The sequence below is a fragment of the Equus caballus genome, chromosome 9, assembly GCF_041296265.1.
Source record: "Equus caballus isolate H_3958 breed thoroughbred chromosome 9, TB-T2T, whole genome shotgun sequence".
NCBI lineage: Eukaryota > Metazoa > Chordata > Mammalia > Perissodactyla > Equidae > Equus > Equus caballus.
Window position 1 is genome coordinate 58,220,705 of NC_091692.1, and position 17,478 is coordinate 58,238,182.

Consider the following 17,478-nt stretch of genomic DNA (forward strand, 5'->3'; position numbering starts at 1 on the left):
TGTCCTTTCATTAACAATGTTGTGCTTAAAGCAGTTTTGTGAGTTTATTGAGACTTTAATAAATATACTCACATCTCATTAAAGTCAGATCTACGTGGCTGGATACTATAGTGTTGTAGTCTCTGATGTGTAAGACTTGATGACCTAAATAAACTTTTATATCACCTTGAATTAGTGTTACTAAGGGTACAAACTTCCTTACAAAATGCTTGTGTATACTTTAAAATAATGAATAAAGTAACACACCTGGCTAAGAATTGTTGCATTAGATTCACATTTCTCTAGATAAAGGTCTGTCAGCACATCCAATACAAGCACATATTTTCAGGTTGAAACTTGGCATAGCAGTTCTAAAGAAGAAAGAGATTCAAACAAAATGTGAACAAAATCTTTCTTTTCCTTTGTTTGAAGAAAGAGACATTCCCTTCGTACCCTGATACAGCTACATCCCACAAAACTTTGGGAATCTTGATTTTTGTTTTGTTTTTAGTAAAATAAGAAATGCCTCTGAAAAACGGTTTATCTTTGGATGTAAAATTAGAAAAAAAACCTTTTGATGTTTGATAACAGATTTGCTTAGGAACAGAAATGATTTAAAGGGCTTTTAAAAAGAGTCAGTGTTGTCTATTTTTTTTCTCCTAGAGATCATAATCACACTGAAAATTGAAACATTGATACCCCTAAGGGCAGAATTTATCCTGCCTATCCCTGGAACAAACCAAGAATACCCACAAAGGTGACACCCTCTCTGGAAGAATAGATGCTAAGTGCATGTTTGTTGAGAATTTGAGAAGACACATTAGTCAGATAAAAGGAAGCATATAAAAAAGGCTTTAAAATTTTTATAGTTTTTGGGACAATATATGCAAGAGGAACACCACTCAAAAAGAATGTGTAGTGAAATTAAGTTTCCCTCTTACTCTTGCTGTAAGCCGCTGGGTTACTCTCCACAGAGGCACCCCTGTTCTCAGAGGCACCCCCTGCTATTAGTGTCTTGTGTATCCTTCTGGAAAGAGCAAATTCTTTTTCTTTGTAGTTAAATGGTAGCTTACTATACATTTTGTTCTGCACTTTGTTTTGCTCTTCTGACACTCATCTTGGAGGCTGTTCCATATTTGCTGATAAAGAGCATTTCATTCTTTTTAATAGCTTCATGTTCTACCTTATGGATGTACCATAATTTACTTAGTATATTATACACAGGCATTTAGGCTTTTCCAAATTTTTGCTATTTCAAGCAGTATAACAGTGAATACCCTTGTATGTAGATCATTTGGTCAATCTATAGAAAAATTTCTGGAAGGGGAATTTTTGTGTTACAAAGTATGTGCGAATATGTAGACTGTTCTCTGTAGAAATCGTACACTCCCAGCAGCAATATGTAATTGTGTCTATTTCCCTATTCCCTTGTTGCCACAGTGTGTACCAAACCTTATGATCTTGAGTAAACTGAGGGAGGGAAATGGGATCCTGTTTTAGTTTTCATTTCTATCATGAATGATGTTGAGCATGTTTTCCTAAGGTTAAGAGCCATTTGTATTTTCTGTGAACTGTCTGTTCATATCTTTTGTCTCTTTTAAAGATATTATTGTTTGTTTCTTATTGATTTGTGAGAGTTCTTAATGAATTTATGAAGTTACACCAGTGTTTTATGATTGTAAATGTTTTTCTTAGTTTCCTAGTGATTTGACTATTGACTTTGTGTTTTTGTCTTTTGTTATGAAGAGTTTTTATCTCTATTTTTATTAGTCAAATTTATCAGTCTTATATGGATTCTAAATTCTGTGACATAATTAGAAAATCTATCACAACTATTATGTTTTAAAAATATTCTTGTTTTCTTCTAATACTTTAATTGTTTTTACATTTAAATCTTTGATCTGTCTGGGGTTTATTTTGGTGTAAGGTGTGATGTGGGGATCTAACTTAATTTTTTCCCGTTTAGCTTTCAGGTTTTTTGTTTTTATGCTACTTAATGAATAATTCACTTTTTGCCATGGGATCAAATTCATTTATCACATGTAAAATTTCTAACTGTATTTGAATCTATTTCTGGACTTTCTATTGTTTCGTTGATCTTTTTGTCTATTTACAAACCAGTTTAACTCATCATTTTATTTGTTTATTTATTTATTTATTTATTTGCCAAGGAAGATTGGCCATGAGCTAACATATGTGCCCATCTTCCTCTATTTTTTGTATGTGGGATGCTACCACAGCATGGCTTGATGAGCAGTGTGTAGATCTGCGCCCGGGATCCGAACCTGTGAACCTCTGGACACTGAAGCAGAGCATGCAAACTTAGCCACTATGCCACCAGGCTGGCCCCAACTTATCATTTTAAATATTTTAGCTTTATGTAGGTTTTAATATTTTGCAATGCTAATTCCTGATCATTTTGTATTCTTTTTCAGAATGTTCCTGGTTACTCTTTTTTTGTTTATTTTTCCTGTGAACTTTGGAATCAATTTGTCTGGTTTCAAACAGTGCTAGTAGTGTGTGTGTGTGAGATAATGTTAAGTTCATAGATAAAAACTTAGGGAGAACTGACATCTTTAATATGCTGAGTTTTCTTATCTGTGAACATGCTCCACTTTTCATTTGTTAAATTCTTGTGTGTCCTTCAGTAACACTTAAAAGTTTTCTTCATGTAGATTGTATGTATTTCTGGTTATACATTTTCCTAGCCATTTTGGGTGCTATTTTAAGTGCAATCTACTCTTCCTTTATATCTCTTATCAGTGTTGCTTGTATATATAGAGTAGTGATGTCACTATATTGTGTTTAAATTCATCCACTTTAGTGAATATTCTTATTGATTATAGTTTTTGAGTTGATTCTCTTGTATTGTCCAGGTAAATAATTATACTGTCTGAAAGTAATGATAATTTTACCTTTTAAAATTTATACTTAATTATTTTTTATTGTCCAATGTTATCCAGGACCTCCAAAAAACTAATGGTTATAGTGGACATCCTTGTCTTTGACATGACTTTAACAAGAATACTAATAGTATTTTCATTAAGCACGATATGCTAGCTTTTGAGAAGCAATAGAGATATTTTGTCATATTTAGGGAGAATCCATCTATTCTTAGTATAGTATATAGTAAGAATTTTTGTCAAAAAAGACTGAATTTTAGCAAAAGCTTTATGATAATCTATGGAGATGGCTATTTAATTTTATTTTTTCTTATTAATATGGAAAATTATATTAATCAATTTTTTGTTATAGAATTATCCTTTTATTTTGGGAGTAAACTCCACTTAAGTTTAATGTAACCCTAGATTTTGTTTATAAATATTCATCTAGGATTTTTTCATCAATATTCATAAATGAATTTGGGCTGTAGTTTTCTTTTTTCTGTGATATCTTTATTGTGATTTTAAATCTTCATAAACATAATTTTGAGGCTTTCCTTCTTTTTTATGTTCTGAAACACTTTGAATGGCATTGGGGTTATCTGTTAAGGATTTGGCAGGATTCCCCTTGTGAAACTAAATGTGGGTTGATCTATTTTGGTAGGAGTAAATATCTGACAGTTTGTCCCACTTTTTTAACGGATCAATATCCATTAAATATCTGTTAAATTTTCATTCCCATCTAGGGTGAGATTTCTTAGAAAATAATCTGTTTCATCTTAGTTCTTAAATTTACTCACGTTGAATGAACAAAGTCGTGTTTTAGGATTCTTTTAATTTCTTCTGTTTCCGATTTTTCTTATGATTGTTTCTTTCCTCCTCATTAAAAAAATTAGGCAAATTAAAGGTTTTCTTATGTATTCTACCCAAGAATTTGGATTTACTTATTAATTCTTCCATGTTCTGTATTTCTAATTCATTAATTTCAATTTTTATTTTTTATTAATTTCTTCCTTCTGTCTTCCCTTCTTCCCTTTTATTTTAGCTTCTTAAGTTGAATGCTTAAATCATCTCTTTCATTCTTCCTTGTTTCTTAATATTTTTATCTATATCCCTTAGAGAGTATAGTTATCTTGTTTTTCTATATAGTTTTTAAAATCTATATAGTTCTTTACCATTATCTTCCAAATACCCTGCATTTTCAATTTTGATTTCATCTTTAATGCAAAAGTTAACAATTTAAAATATCCTGATGGTAGAGTTTTTTGATTTTATAGTTTCATTATTTTTAAGTTTTACTGCATTATTGTCATAGGTGTCCAAATTGTTTCTCCTTTTTTGGAATTTGCTGAAGTTTTCTTTGTTTCCAAATATTCAGTTTTGTGAATTTACCAGGGGAGCTTGGAAAGAAAGTGTATTCTCTATTTTCAGAGTATGTCACTTAGCAATACTTTATTTTATTTACCTTTTCTATATTTTGAGATATATTTTGTCTGCCTGTTCTGTCATGTACTGAAAGAAAAGAATTGCAGTTTCCTGTCACTTGATTTTATTTTCTAGTTTAAAACTTGTATTTTCTGTAAGTTTTTCTTTATGGATAGTGATGCTATATTATTGGGTACTTAGATATTCATAACACTCTCCATTTTGAATTGTATTCTGTAACATTATAAAATGTCTTTCTTTTTTCTTTAATGCATTTTACTCTGCATTCAGACTCATGTGACATTAATTTCATGACCCTTGTTTCTTTAGGTTTGCTACTGCCTATTATAGACTTTGCCCTTCCTTTTGTTTTCAGCCTTTCTGAAGCTCAGGTGCTCCTCTCTTATGCAGCAGATGATTGGATTTTGCTTTTAGATTTAGTCTAGGAGCCTTATCTTTTAATAGGTATGTTTAGGCCAGGTACATTTATTGAAATAAATGTTTGGTTTTAGTTCTGTCATCATATCTTATTGCTTTTTTGTTATTAAATTCACAATATAAACTATATTTCTGCTTTGTTGGGTATGTGTGTATTTTCTGATCATTTGGAAGATTGGTACATTTGTTCTAGTGGTCACCTTTATGACTGTATCTTTGTGTAGTTCTCTCTGTTCCTTACTATGAGCACTAATGGACTCGGCAGTTTTCACTTCTTCCTAAGACCCCCACCTAAAAATTGATGGTATTATATTTCTTTGTGTGTATCTCTTTGCATTTAAATATACCTGTAATTCTAATGCTTGACTTATCAGTTTTTTTTTTTTTAAGGAAGATTAGCCCTGAGCCAACTACTGCCAATCTTCCTCTTTTTGCTGAGGAAGACTAGCCCTGAGCTAACATCGTGCCCATCTTCCTCTACTTTATACGTGGGACGACTACCACAGCATGGCGTGCCAAGTGGTGCCATGTCCGCACCTGGGATCCGAAGCGGCGAACTCCGGGCTGCCGAGAAGTGGACTTATCAGTTTTAAATGATCTCTTTTGACCTCTAGTATATCAGTTAGAACGTTTTCATCAGTAAGTAACTCAAAACCCATCTAATGGTTGCTTAATCAATACATTTGCTATCTCACTAACAAGAAGTCCAGAGGTAGGATAGTTAGTATCTCAACAATGTCATCAGGACCCAGGTTTTTCCATCTTCCCACTTTGCCATCCTCAGCATGTAGGCTTTTTGTCTTCATGGTTGTCTCTTAGTTCCATTTACAGGCATGAATTTGCTGTGTAGGTGTGGCAGGAGACGGAAGAAAGTGCTGTTTTGCCTTCTTCTCACTTTTCTTCATAAGAACAAGGAAACAAAGGTCCCCTCATGTTTCATTGGCTAGAGTTGAATCACATGTTCATGCTAAAACCAATTATTGTTAAAGGAAATAGATTTACCAAGACTGGCTTAGACTAATCAAGCATCATGCTGTGGAGCTGAGGAGAACCCCCTCCCAGCTCTACCAACGAAGAAGCAGGGAAGGATTTATGTAGGCCCCCGCTGGTGTCTGCTACCCTTGCCTCTATCAGATAAGGAAATCAGCAGAAGTATATTACCACCAACTTTCTTACCCCCTTGTTCTCGCAACTTTTGTTAATTATGCATTGCTACATGTCAGCCTTATAAAATATTCATTCTGTCCTCTGATTATGATCTCTATATTTGTTTTGGTCTAGTATAGTGAATTCAGTTCTACTATTTGTTATTTTTGCCAGAGTTTTTTCATACTTTTCTTGATCAGCTGAAGTTAATGTACTACCAGTTTCTTCCTGGGATGCTGAAGGCGAGGGAGGGAACCAAATTCTTCAGTTCTTTCATGCTCAAAAAATGTTTATCAGGTGTCATTATACTCCAACAACTGTCTTACTGGATATAAAATACTTGGTCTTAATGTATTTCGTTGAGGATTTTTCTCTAGGCAGGGAAAAAAAAGTAGACTGAATCCTTTTCCATTGTTTAGATTATGTTCTTTGGGGACACTAGTTATGCATATGTTTGATTCCATTTTGTGACTTCATATGTATCATTTTTGCTGTGATCATTTTTAAAAAAATTTTATTTTTGCTATACTCATTTTTAACTCAGTCATTTAAATTTCGTTCTGCTCACTTTTCTCTTTTGTGTCCTTTATGATCCTTACTTTGTTTTCAGCAGTATTTAGTCTCGTGGGCTCTTTCTAATAATGATTTTCATTTCTCTGATGGTTTTATTTTTCTCTTCTATTTATGAACCCTGCCAATACCCAGGCATCTTTTTCTATTGCCTTGCTTTATTTTACTTGAACACTTGTATATTTACATTGAATTTTTGTTTTATAGAGGCATTTGCTTAGTTTTGGTTTCATGGTGTTATACTTGCCCACAATTTTTATCTGTGCTGTGGCAATAATTTTGTGTGCCACCTTTTTTTTCCCTGTTCTTCTTCTTTTTTTTTTCTCCTTTTGTGGCTTTTGTATAATTTACTTTCTCTTTTTTATAGTCATCTTTAAATGAGGCATGTTCTTTTTGGATCAGCTATTTGTTCAAAGTTTGTAGGGGAGGGGGACCAATGCTGTGCTCCAGGCTAACAACTGTCCTTATGTCCTTTTGTGTGTGAGTACGGTTTTTTTAGCTTTTACTTTCATCTTCACTCCTTTGCCTTCAGCTTTCTGAAAATATGGCTTGTACATGTGATTTGTTATTCATTCCCAGCTGCCTGCTTTCTTTTGTGCCAAGTTTGGTCCAGGAAATCTGCTGGCAGCTCATACACCTACTATCATTATCCCAAACAAGGGGTGGTTAGTTTTTCCTATCAGTGTGTGACACTTTGGAGAACTGTCCTCTGCTGGTTTTGTCTCAGATCTGTAGCCACAGGTGCTCTTTTTTGACATCTTCCTGCAACCCCATTTGAACTGTGACACAAGGTTTACATGTCTAATGCAGGGGGAGTGATGTGTGCCCAGCTCTTTTGGATGCTGTAGTTGTTAACTTGTTCAGACTCTCATGGTCTTTCCTGATAATTGCAGGAATTAGGAAAGGCTGGCTTAGAGTCCTCTCCCCACCTGTGTTTCTAGAGCTACATTGTGACTTCCTGTGCTCATGATATAAAGATATGACTACATCTGTGGTCTTTTATGAAACGCAAAATAAAATGTCCTGCTAGCAACTGAGACCCCCAAATCCAGGAGGTAACCAGAATTGTTTTAGGAATATGAACTTCTCCAAGGCAACATCCGTGTGTAAGACGTCTTTACATATTAAAATGTCTAAAGTGTCTGTTTTGTATATAATCGCCTCTTGGGGAATATTTTCCTAATGGAAGAACAAATCTACAGAAGCTGGTTGTATTAGTTTCCTAGAGCTGCCATAACAAAGTACCACAAAGTTGGTAACTTAAAATAACAGAAATTTATTCCTTCATGATTCTGGAGGGCAGAAGTCCAAAATCAAGGTATCTGCAGGGCTGCGCGTCCTCCGGAGGCTCTAGAGGAGAATCCTCTTGCCTCTACCAGCTTCTAGTGGCACCAGGCATTCCTTGGCTTGTGGCTGCATAACTCCCAGTCTCTACACTCTACATCTATCGTTTTTTTTTTTGAAGATGGACTCTGAGCTAACATGTGTTGCCAATCTTTCTCTTTTTTTCTCCCCAAAGCTCCAGTACATAGTTGTGTATCCTGGTTGTAGGTCATTCTAGTTCTTCTATGTGGGACGCTGCCACAGCATGGTTTGATGAGCGGCCTGTAGGTCCATGCCCAGGATCTGAACCAGGGAACCCCGGGCCATGGCAGTGGAGTGCACGAACTTCACCACTCAGCCATGGGGCCAGCCCCTCTATATCCATCTTTTTATGGCCTTCTCCTTTGTGTTCTGTGTTCTCTTCAGTCTCATAAGAACACATTAAATTTACGGCCCATCAGGTAATCCAGGTTGATGTCATCTCAAAATCCCTAACCTAATTATACCTGCAAAGGCCCTTTTTCCAAATAAGGTCTCACTTATACGTTCTGGGGGCAGAATGTATACAAAAATTTTGGGGGACCACCATTCAATCTGCTATACTGATGTTTCTTTTTGTGTCACCTCCTTTGTACATTCAAGAAATGTTTACAGACTTTGTGAATAACGCTGTTCTGGGGGTTTCAGAGTATTGACTATACTGCTGTTATTGGTATTACTAGTATTCCTCAAGGTGTTTATAATTTAATTGAGGACTCAAGAACTACATTTGAACAATAATGTAAGTTAAAAAACAAAGTAGAGTAATCTTGGTAACTGGTATGAGAATTCCTCTGCTAGGAAAAATGTGTTTCTTGAGATGATGCTTTGATAAGATTGGATAGGACTTAGCCTCCAAGGCTTGACTGGTCCTCAGGTTTCTGAAGGAAGGAACTTAAAATCCAGGAGGGTTAAGAGGGTCATTGACAGGGGTATGAGAGGTGGCTTTCATGGAAAGGCAAGCAAAATGGGGATTTTTTTCATGTGAAATGCTGTGTTCTGTGCAATGTGACCCTTTCTCATTACTCTACAAATATCAGTAAAATCATAGAAATCACAATGAAAATTTTTCAGTGGGTTTCCTTTGGAAACCAGTGAAGGAGCTGGGCTTTATTAAAACACACAATTACATATGATTAACTGCAAGACAGTGATACTATTAATAAGTCCTTTAATTTTGGATAAGGGCAATGTCTCTGTGGTTGGAGTTGTCTCTGGGAAATGGATCTTGAGCTGAATCTTAAGAGCTAGGTGCAATACGATTGAGAAAGAAGACATTCCAGTAGTAAGAATGACAATGATAAAGGCAGGAATGAACCTAGGACAAGCTTTAAACATCAAATGAATGGTCTGGTCTGGCTGGATTGCTGTAGGCTTTCAGTAGAAGTATAAGATTGCAGACTTGCTTGTAAATGAATGATAGGAATATCCTGAATAAAGCTGTAATTCTTAATAATGGGTGAGCCTTCCATAGCCTGTGAGTATTTACCATACTCCACAGTTAGGATTGCTGTTCATTTAGTAGTGAGACTTGGCCTAAACAAGGTTAAAAAAAAGTGGATTGAGGGAAGGAAGGAGACAGAGAAGAACCTGTTAAGAACACGAGAAGGAGCCATCAGAGGTGGGAGATCCGGGATAGATTCATGTCACTGGGGCAAAAATTTTGAGAAGCATGGCTTGACCCATAAAACCATATAGCTCAGAGAAGTCAAGGAGAAGGGCCTTTTGGAAACTTGGCATTCCTGATCTTTAATAACACATATCAGCACTGTGAGTGTGTGGTTGGTTGGAAAGCATGGAAAGTCACATTGCAGAGAATTCAGGAAGAGGAGAGTGGTGAGGAAATGCAGCCATATTGAAAAATGTGGTAGTTAATGGAAGGAAGATAATGAATAGTAAGTTGAACAGGCAGTCCAGTCAAGTAACTCTGTTACCGGGCACGGAAGATTTGTACACACTAGGTGAGAGAGTGGAAGGAGGCAGGTTAGATGTAAGAGTGAGCAGGGCCATGATATTGGAGAAGGCGGATAGGATCTGGACCCAGGGCACAAGTAGGGCTGGGTTTATTTGGCAGGAGAAGGGACATTCTTCCTCTGGATATCTCCTTTAGTAGGTGGTTCTGTGAGCTAGAACACCAGAGAAGGGGAGAGTAGAGCCTTGACGCCCCTGCAACCAGCAAAGTATGGAGTCAGGGTCTTCTGTGCTCTCTGTACAGGAGAGGTTTAAACTCTTGGGAGATAGAAATTCTGGCAGAGAATAGAGACTGAGGAAGATATTAAGGGAAAATATGAGTAGAACTTATTTGATTATAAAGTTTTGATGCAAGAATAATTGAGGAAAAAAAAAAAAGCATTTGCAGAGGGAGTGGGCAAAGGAGAAGTGCTACAACAGGGATAACAAACGAATATCTATGGGGGCCAGGATAGCACAGATGAATGAAGAGCGCTGGTAACGAACTGGCAAGTTCCTTCCCAGGCTACAGGGGAAAGCCTCCACTCAGCTTCTGCATCTGTCACTGTGTGGGGAGGCAGGCATGGCCGGTGTTGCCCTTCATCCATATTCCAAGTAGAGTGGGAAATATGGAGTTTTGCATGAAACTGTCTGATGAATTTGTGATTATTTCAAATTTTAAAAAATGCTGTGTGGCTCAAACAAATGCCTGTTGGCAATTTTTGGCCCCTGGCCACCAGTATGCCACCCCTGGTAAATGAGGGCCAAGGAAGCCTTTTGTGTGGCCAATTTGGCTTTTTGATGGCTGGCTTTTATTTGGAACTGCCACTTTCCATGGACAGTAGGGACATTTCTCTTCATCAGTTTCAATTTGAGTGATATTCTTCTGACTCCACTGACAAATTGACAAAATTAAAATGTGTTTTTCACCGAGTACTAGACTTTCAACATCTTTTGAAATTATCACAGCTTCGTTTTTGTACTCCACTAAGTTCACCCAAAATTTGAAAGACATGGTACTTATGGGGCAATTGGACAAATATGTTGCAATGTATTGAGAGGAACTTTCCTGTTACCTTGGACTTGGTGACTGGGGCTCAAGATGAGGCCAAAGAGGCATCAAGCACCCCCTATTTTAAAGTGACCTGAAGATAATTGGGGTCAGACACTTCCCCCAGGGCTCAGTAAGAGGTAGCCAAACTGTTCTTACTATTCCAAACTATCACCCCACTTCTCCCCCATACCTTCCCAACTGATAAAAGAAGATATGGGATAGAGAGGAAAAAGAAGACATTGTTACAGTTGTGAGTTGCTGACCAAATGTCCAAATGGTACAATGTTTCCCTCTCTTCCCACAAGGCCTTCCTGCTTACCTCAAAGCTCCATGAAGGGTGGACTGCTGGACAAGAGCCTAGGGTGTCACAGGAGACTGACTTCTCACTCTTGGCTAGATGTTGGATGAGAGGAGGCAGCAGAGGTCCTGCTTGGTCCAGTCATTAGCATGGAGTGAAGCTAAGAGTGGTGAAGGAAGGAGAGAGACTGACATGGGTCCCTGATGTGTTGCCACATATGTGAACTTGGAAATTGGTGTCTGCTTCTTGCTTGGTTCTGATAATCCATCAAAGCCAATAGAGAAGGGACTGTAGGGTAAGATGTCTGAGAGGAAAGAGGAGATCCCCCACCCTACATGGAAGGCCTGGAAGAGAGTTTTCATGGTTCCTATGGCTCCATAGAAGAAGCATAGAATGCAGAATGGGAGGCATGAGTTTTGAGACTGTTTGGGTGACGTCTAGTTAGGAGATGCCCCATTTGGTGAGATGGTTGGGGGCATAGACCACTATGAGAGACAAGATGGAAACACAGTTGCCACCTGCTCTGAGGGCATTCTCAGTCATGGACAGAGATAGAGTGAAGCAGAGCATCTCTCCAAGTAAACCACATGCACCTTCTAGATAGAAATCGCCAAGTTAGTGAAGACCATGAGCAGCAGAGAGAATCAGACCCAGCTAGAGAGGAAATGCAAATAGCTCCCCACCTCTCACAGACAGCAGGTCTGATAAGTCAACCCCTGTCACCTCTCAGACTTCACCCTCCCTGCTCCAACGAACTAGCAGACTTAAGGCCTAGAAGATGGAAGAGGGGGAAGCTACACTGGGCATTGAGCACATTTCCTCTCTACCCGAAGGGTGGGGAGAGGAGAAGAGCAGACTAGGGTCCCTGCTGTCTCTAAGTCCTGGCCTGAAGCTGTTCTGGCTCTGGGGAGACGGAAGAAGTCCTTTAAACTGGATGTGAAACTGGAATTTAAAAAATAAATAAGTGTGAGTCTTAAACACTGGAATGAGACTCTTCTAATAACTGAAAGTGATTGGAAAGTTGTGGAATCTGCCCAGATATTGTTAAGAGACAGTAAAGTATAATTCATTGTAACATAACTGGCAGGAGACACTGGAGTAAATAAAACCATTTCAAGTTTGTATTCCATTGAGTTCAGACTATACAATTACCTGGTTATATACAATGTAGTAGAAAGAATATAGATATTAAAGTCAGACTGACTTGGGTTTGGGTCCTTGCTCAGCCACTTACTTTCCTCATGATTTTTGGCAAATTACTTTCCACACAGCTTTCTTAGCTGTAGAATGGGGAAGGCTTATAACATCAACCTCCTAGGGATTTGGGGGAAGATTAAATGAAATAAATTCAGGAAGTGTCTAGTGTGATGCCTGCAGCATAGATCCTTGAAAGGGGGAGTGATTATTGTAATTGGAGACAGATCTGATAATACAAGGACTAATGGCCAATGTAGCTATCAAATGTAGTTTGTAGTCGTTAGATATGTCAAATCTGATAAGTATTTGCTGTTTTCTATATCCCAAACTATCTTTATCAATGAAGACAGTATATTTTCAAAGCATTTTTCAGCTTAATTTGGAAGTTTAAATGTATCTAACTGGAAGCAAATACTATGAAAACCATGAAAAAGGGCCTCTTGTCCTGATCAGAAAGATGAGGAAGCTCCAAAGAGAAGATCTGAGGCAGGGCTTCTGCCAGCCTCAAAATGTGCCACACACATTTCACTTGGAAGACCTTCTGAATAACATACTCTTGGCCTTGTGAGTGCGTTCCTTGGCAACCTTGGCAGGAGAGGATTTTCATTTTGTCAGCTAAAGCTCTGCCACTCGGGGCTGGCTTAAGTGTCTCTGCTCCCAACCCCTTCCCCATCCCCAACCTAAGGAACTTTTGTTTGTGCAGTGGCCATTGTATCTCTTCCCTTCTCATGGGCTCTGGCCCAAACTTCCTCTCCACATCTTCCAGTTAGAATATGCATGTGGGATGTTTGCTTTGAAAAGGCCCCAGCTTTGGCATTGTCAGTTCTCATCTGACTCCTCATCTCTCTCTCTTTACTTTGTCTGAGCCTCACTTCTTTGGTGACCCACTGAAAACTGAAGTCTTGCTGGCAAGATGGTGACTGTCTAGTCCCATGCTGGCATGGAAAGGGGCAGTTGTTGCAGAGCTTCAGAAGTCTCCTTCTGCTTGCAGATGGTTGGTTTGTCCTTGGCAGCAGCCGTTGGGTGTACAGCAGGGAGGGGTTCATTCCAGAAGCTGTCCAGTCTGCACTTGAAGGAAGTGCCATCTTAATTCTGGAATGAGAGGTTCTTGCCTCTAGGTCAGCAAACTCTTTGAGGGCGGGGACCTCCCATCATCCTGTCTGGGCCTCCAGGGAGTCTGAGGTATAGGAAAGAAGGAGGCAATGAGGAAGAAGAAGAGGGGTGGGGAAGGAAAGGGAGAAGAGGGAGAAAGGTAAAAGAAAGCAGCAGCTACTGAATACCCATTCGGTACCCATCACAGATTTTTACTGAAAGTTTAAGATAATGGCCCATTGCTTAATGTTTGTTTATTTTGATAGCTAACACTTACATAGTGCTTACTATGTGCCAGGCACTGCACCAAACACTGTATTTGTATTAACTCTTTTAATCTTCACTACAAACCCATGAAGTAGTATCTTCATTTCAGAGAAGGGGAAACTGAGGCATGGAACCATAAAATAACTTTCCTAAGAACGCACAGCTACTAAGTGGTAGAGCCAGGTTTCAAACCCAGGAATTATATCTTCTTTTTCTTTTCTCTTTTCTTCATTTCTTCTCTTCTGTTCTTTCTCTCTTCACTCATACTATAGACAAATGTCTTTTCCATGGTTTATTTAGTGACACATTTTTCATATTTTTGAGCTTTTTTGGAGGTGATTACACTATTTAAAGTGACTCTCAAGTGTAGTGCTGAAGTGCGGTCTAGTGTTCTTAAGTACAAGAGGCTGTGATGTGCCTTACAGAGAAAGTACATGTATTAGATAAGGTTTGCTCAGGCATGAGTCATAGTGCTGTTCACTGGAAGTTCATTGTTAGTGAATCAATAGATATTAAATATGGTTTCTTTAAAAGAGACACATATACAGCAGGATTATGTATTGATAGGTTGACAAAAATGTTGCGACCAGAGGTTCTCAAGAACCTGACCCTGTATTTCCCTAGGAGCCATGGTTCAGTATTCTCTAATTCAGTATCTGTGGTGACTTTACAGAACATAACTACCATGAATAATGAGACTTGGCTATATATGTTTTTATAGCAAAGATGATAGCAAATATCTCCTGCCATCTAAGTTTGGTTAGATATCCAGCCGTCTTCCCAAGCAACGTGGTCATTTTGCTAAGCATTGCCGCTACACGAGTTTTCTTTCCTTAGTTTGTAAAATTCCATACATAGTGTCTTACATGGTGCCTGGCTAGTAGTCAGTGCTCAGTAAATGCTTACTGATGAATGAGTGAGTAAATGAATGCTTCAAACCTACAAGATAACCTAGTTTAGCATTCTGTATCTTAAGAAATACATGAATGGGCCTGGGAATCAATGTTTTCTTTCTTTTAAGTAAGGCATGAAATCTTTATAACAAACAAGTTTTTCCAAGTTGCCTTCTAGTTGATTACATACTATCTGTTGAGCACTCACTTTTGGGATTTTCTGAATGGAATTTTACATAGTTTGCTGTATGGATTGTTTGTTTCCCTTACTCCTCACTGGTAAGGTTAAGGACCATCTGTCTTGGATAAGAGTGCACTATTGACTTACCAAGAGCACTTTGATAAACAAAGAGGTTATCAGCAACTTGTGTGGGTACCCTATAGTCTGTTTGCCTGTAGTGGAGATAAGAGGTCAAGAATCAAGGACTTGGAGAGGTAGATTATGTAATGGGATTCTGATCCTTGAAGGACTTTATTTATACCTGGGGGCCTGGGGACCGGGACCCATGGAAGTGGATATTTTTGTTTCATTTATTCATCTATTCAACAAGTATTTTGAAAATATACTGGTGATGTAATTTGTAATATAAAAATGTGACTTTCTTGAGATTGCACCTGTTCTTTTACATTTTGGAAAATAGTCCTATTTAGAAAGCAGTATCTTTCATACATCTATTCCTTAAATGTTCATTGAGCACCTGTTATATCCCAGGTTCTTGGGATATAACAGTAAGACAAAGCCTCTCCTTTGAAGCTTATATTCCTTCAGGAAAAGCAGACTTTGAACAATCCATCTTAGGCAGTACTTTCCCCCTTGGCCCTGTTCCAGACCCAACCACTCTTTATGACATCAGCTGTTTTATCGTCCTCATGTTACCTATTATTATCTGAAATTATCTTGCTTTTTTGTCTGTCTGCTTATTGTCTGTCTCTCCCCACAACAAGTATGTAACTGCAAGAGAGTAGAGAACATGTCTGTCTTTTCTGTTGCTGAATCTCCATCGCCTATAGTGTTTGGTCCAATAGTGTGTGCTTGGTAAATGTTTGTCCTTATTTAAGTGTAATTATTGTAATGCTATGAACTGTATTTCTAGAGATTTTGACTTAGTGTGGGGAATAAGGAATGTGTCTTTAAGGATGTACTGATTAAATCAAACCCTGAAGAACTAAGAATCAACTGAAGGGAGTAAGGAGGATATATTTCAGGCCAGAGGGATCAGGACAAAGAATGGCACATTGGAATATGTGAGATAAAGTCAACCTGTCTGGAGTTCAGGGGTAGGGGACTGAATGCGATGAACCTACAGAGGTTGGAAAGGGCAGGACATTCAAGCATTAGGAGACTGTGTAGGGATTTGAAGTTTTATCCTATGATCAGTGGGAAGCAATTGAAGAACTGTAAAGAGGAAATCAACCTTGCTGCTCTATGGAATGGAGGGGGACCACTGAGTGGATGGTGTGACCGTTTATGGTCTTGAAGATCTGGTGTTCAGTGTTGGAAATCTTGAAGTTGAAGAACCTGTAAAACATCCAGTTGGAGATGTCAATTAAGCAATTGGATATACTTATTTTTAGGTTCAGAGAAGAGGTCTGAGATGAATATACACATTTGAGTGACAGCGTTGTAGATAGTATTTGAAGTCAATGTTACTGATGGAATGGTATAGGGAGAGAGTATAGAACTAAGAAAAAAGGAGTATTTCATTCAGTCTGAGCCTTGAGGAACTTCAACTTTTAAAGACTTGATAAGGAAGGATGAACAAGGGAGAATCGTAAAAACAGAGGAGGCTGAATTATTTATGCTTGTTTCTATGGCCTCTCTAAATAGTTTTGTTGTCAGTTGTCCAAAGATAATTTCATCCACCTTGAGCATGTCTCTTTAATAGAACTCAATTTACCATATTTTAATCATAAATTTTCTTGTCTCTTCCTTTTATTGTCTTTAGAAGCAGGAACTTTGTGTTTTAAAATCATTCTTGAAACCCCAGCACCTAGCATGCTGACTGCTTAGTAGGCATGGATTTGTCTGTGTTTGAGTGGGAATAAAGATCTTCCTTAGGAAGGATGAGCAAGAACAGAAAGCAGAGTTTTCCTTGCATAGCTTCTCTGTGTGAGAAACCATGGACACTTTATTTTAAGCCTTTTGTCTATACCTGTGAAATGATGACTTTCAGGTATCAACAAGCAGATGGGATACTTTCTGAGGGGCAGAGGAGTCTACATTCTTCATTTGTAGTGTCTTTGATCCTACCCTGAGACCTGTGGCTGCTAGAAGTTATTCCTAGAAGCTGCTGCAGCAGAAAATTTGGTGTCCACCTCACCAGTTTGGAGCTTAGTCTGCTCAGGTCTCCTAGTAGGCCTTTTCCTTCTCCCTTTTGACTATCTACTGCCACTTCCCCTAACTTTATCTCAAACCCTCTTTTTCCTGTCCCAAAGAATCCCAGTGCCATGTTTCATGATTATAGGCATATTTTTACTTAGGATTTAATACAATATTTTTGTATTATTAGCAACCCTCTCCTCCATTTTCCATTCTGAAATACATTATTCCATCTCGTATAATTTTTACCTTTGATGAGGTTTCTGTATTCTCTTTAGTATTGGATCTGATGATAGTGTGACCAGTGTGTGAAGGTCAATGGGCCTTTTTCTCCTCCCCGCCACTCCTCATTCCTGCTGGGATTTGGGAATTGGTTCTTTTTCCTGGACTGAAGCAAACAGCAGTAACATTGAAGCTTTGCTGTCAGCTGGTGATCCAGGACTTGTTGCCTGGTCTCTGCTTTAATTCATGATCTTTGCTGCCCAAATTTTCTTTTTTCAAGACTTACTGTTTGTTCTTGACCTGTGGAATTTTTCTTAAGTCCGTGGTTTTGAACAATGACTGTTTTGTTAAGTCAGGTATGTGTTTTTCAGCTTGTGTCTGTT

General features: G+C 38.1%; 1 protein-coding gene across 3 annotated transcripts in view; it reads left to right on the forward strand.

The window, feature by feature from the left end:
* Positions 1-17,478, forward strand: part of CPQ (carboxypeptidase Q) — a 462,573-nt gene that overhangs the window by 27,978 nt on the left and 417,117 nt on the right. The window contains exon 2 of one of the 3 annotated variants that reach the window (XM_070222380.1): positions 5,115-5,363. The exons of the other annotated variants lie outside the window; for them this stretch is intronic. The gene's annotated coding sequence lies outside the window, so the exon portion shown is untranslated. The remainder of the gene's footprint in view (positions 1-5,114; positions 5,364-17,478) is intronic. 3 annotated transcript variants of the gene reach the window in all.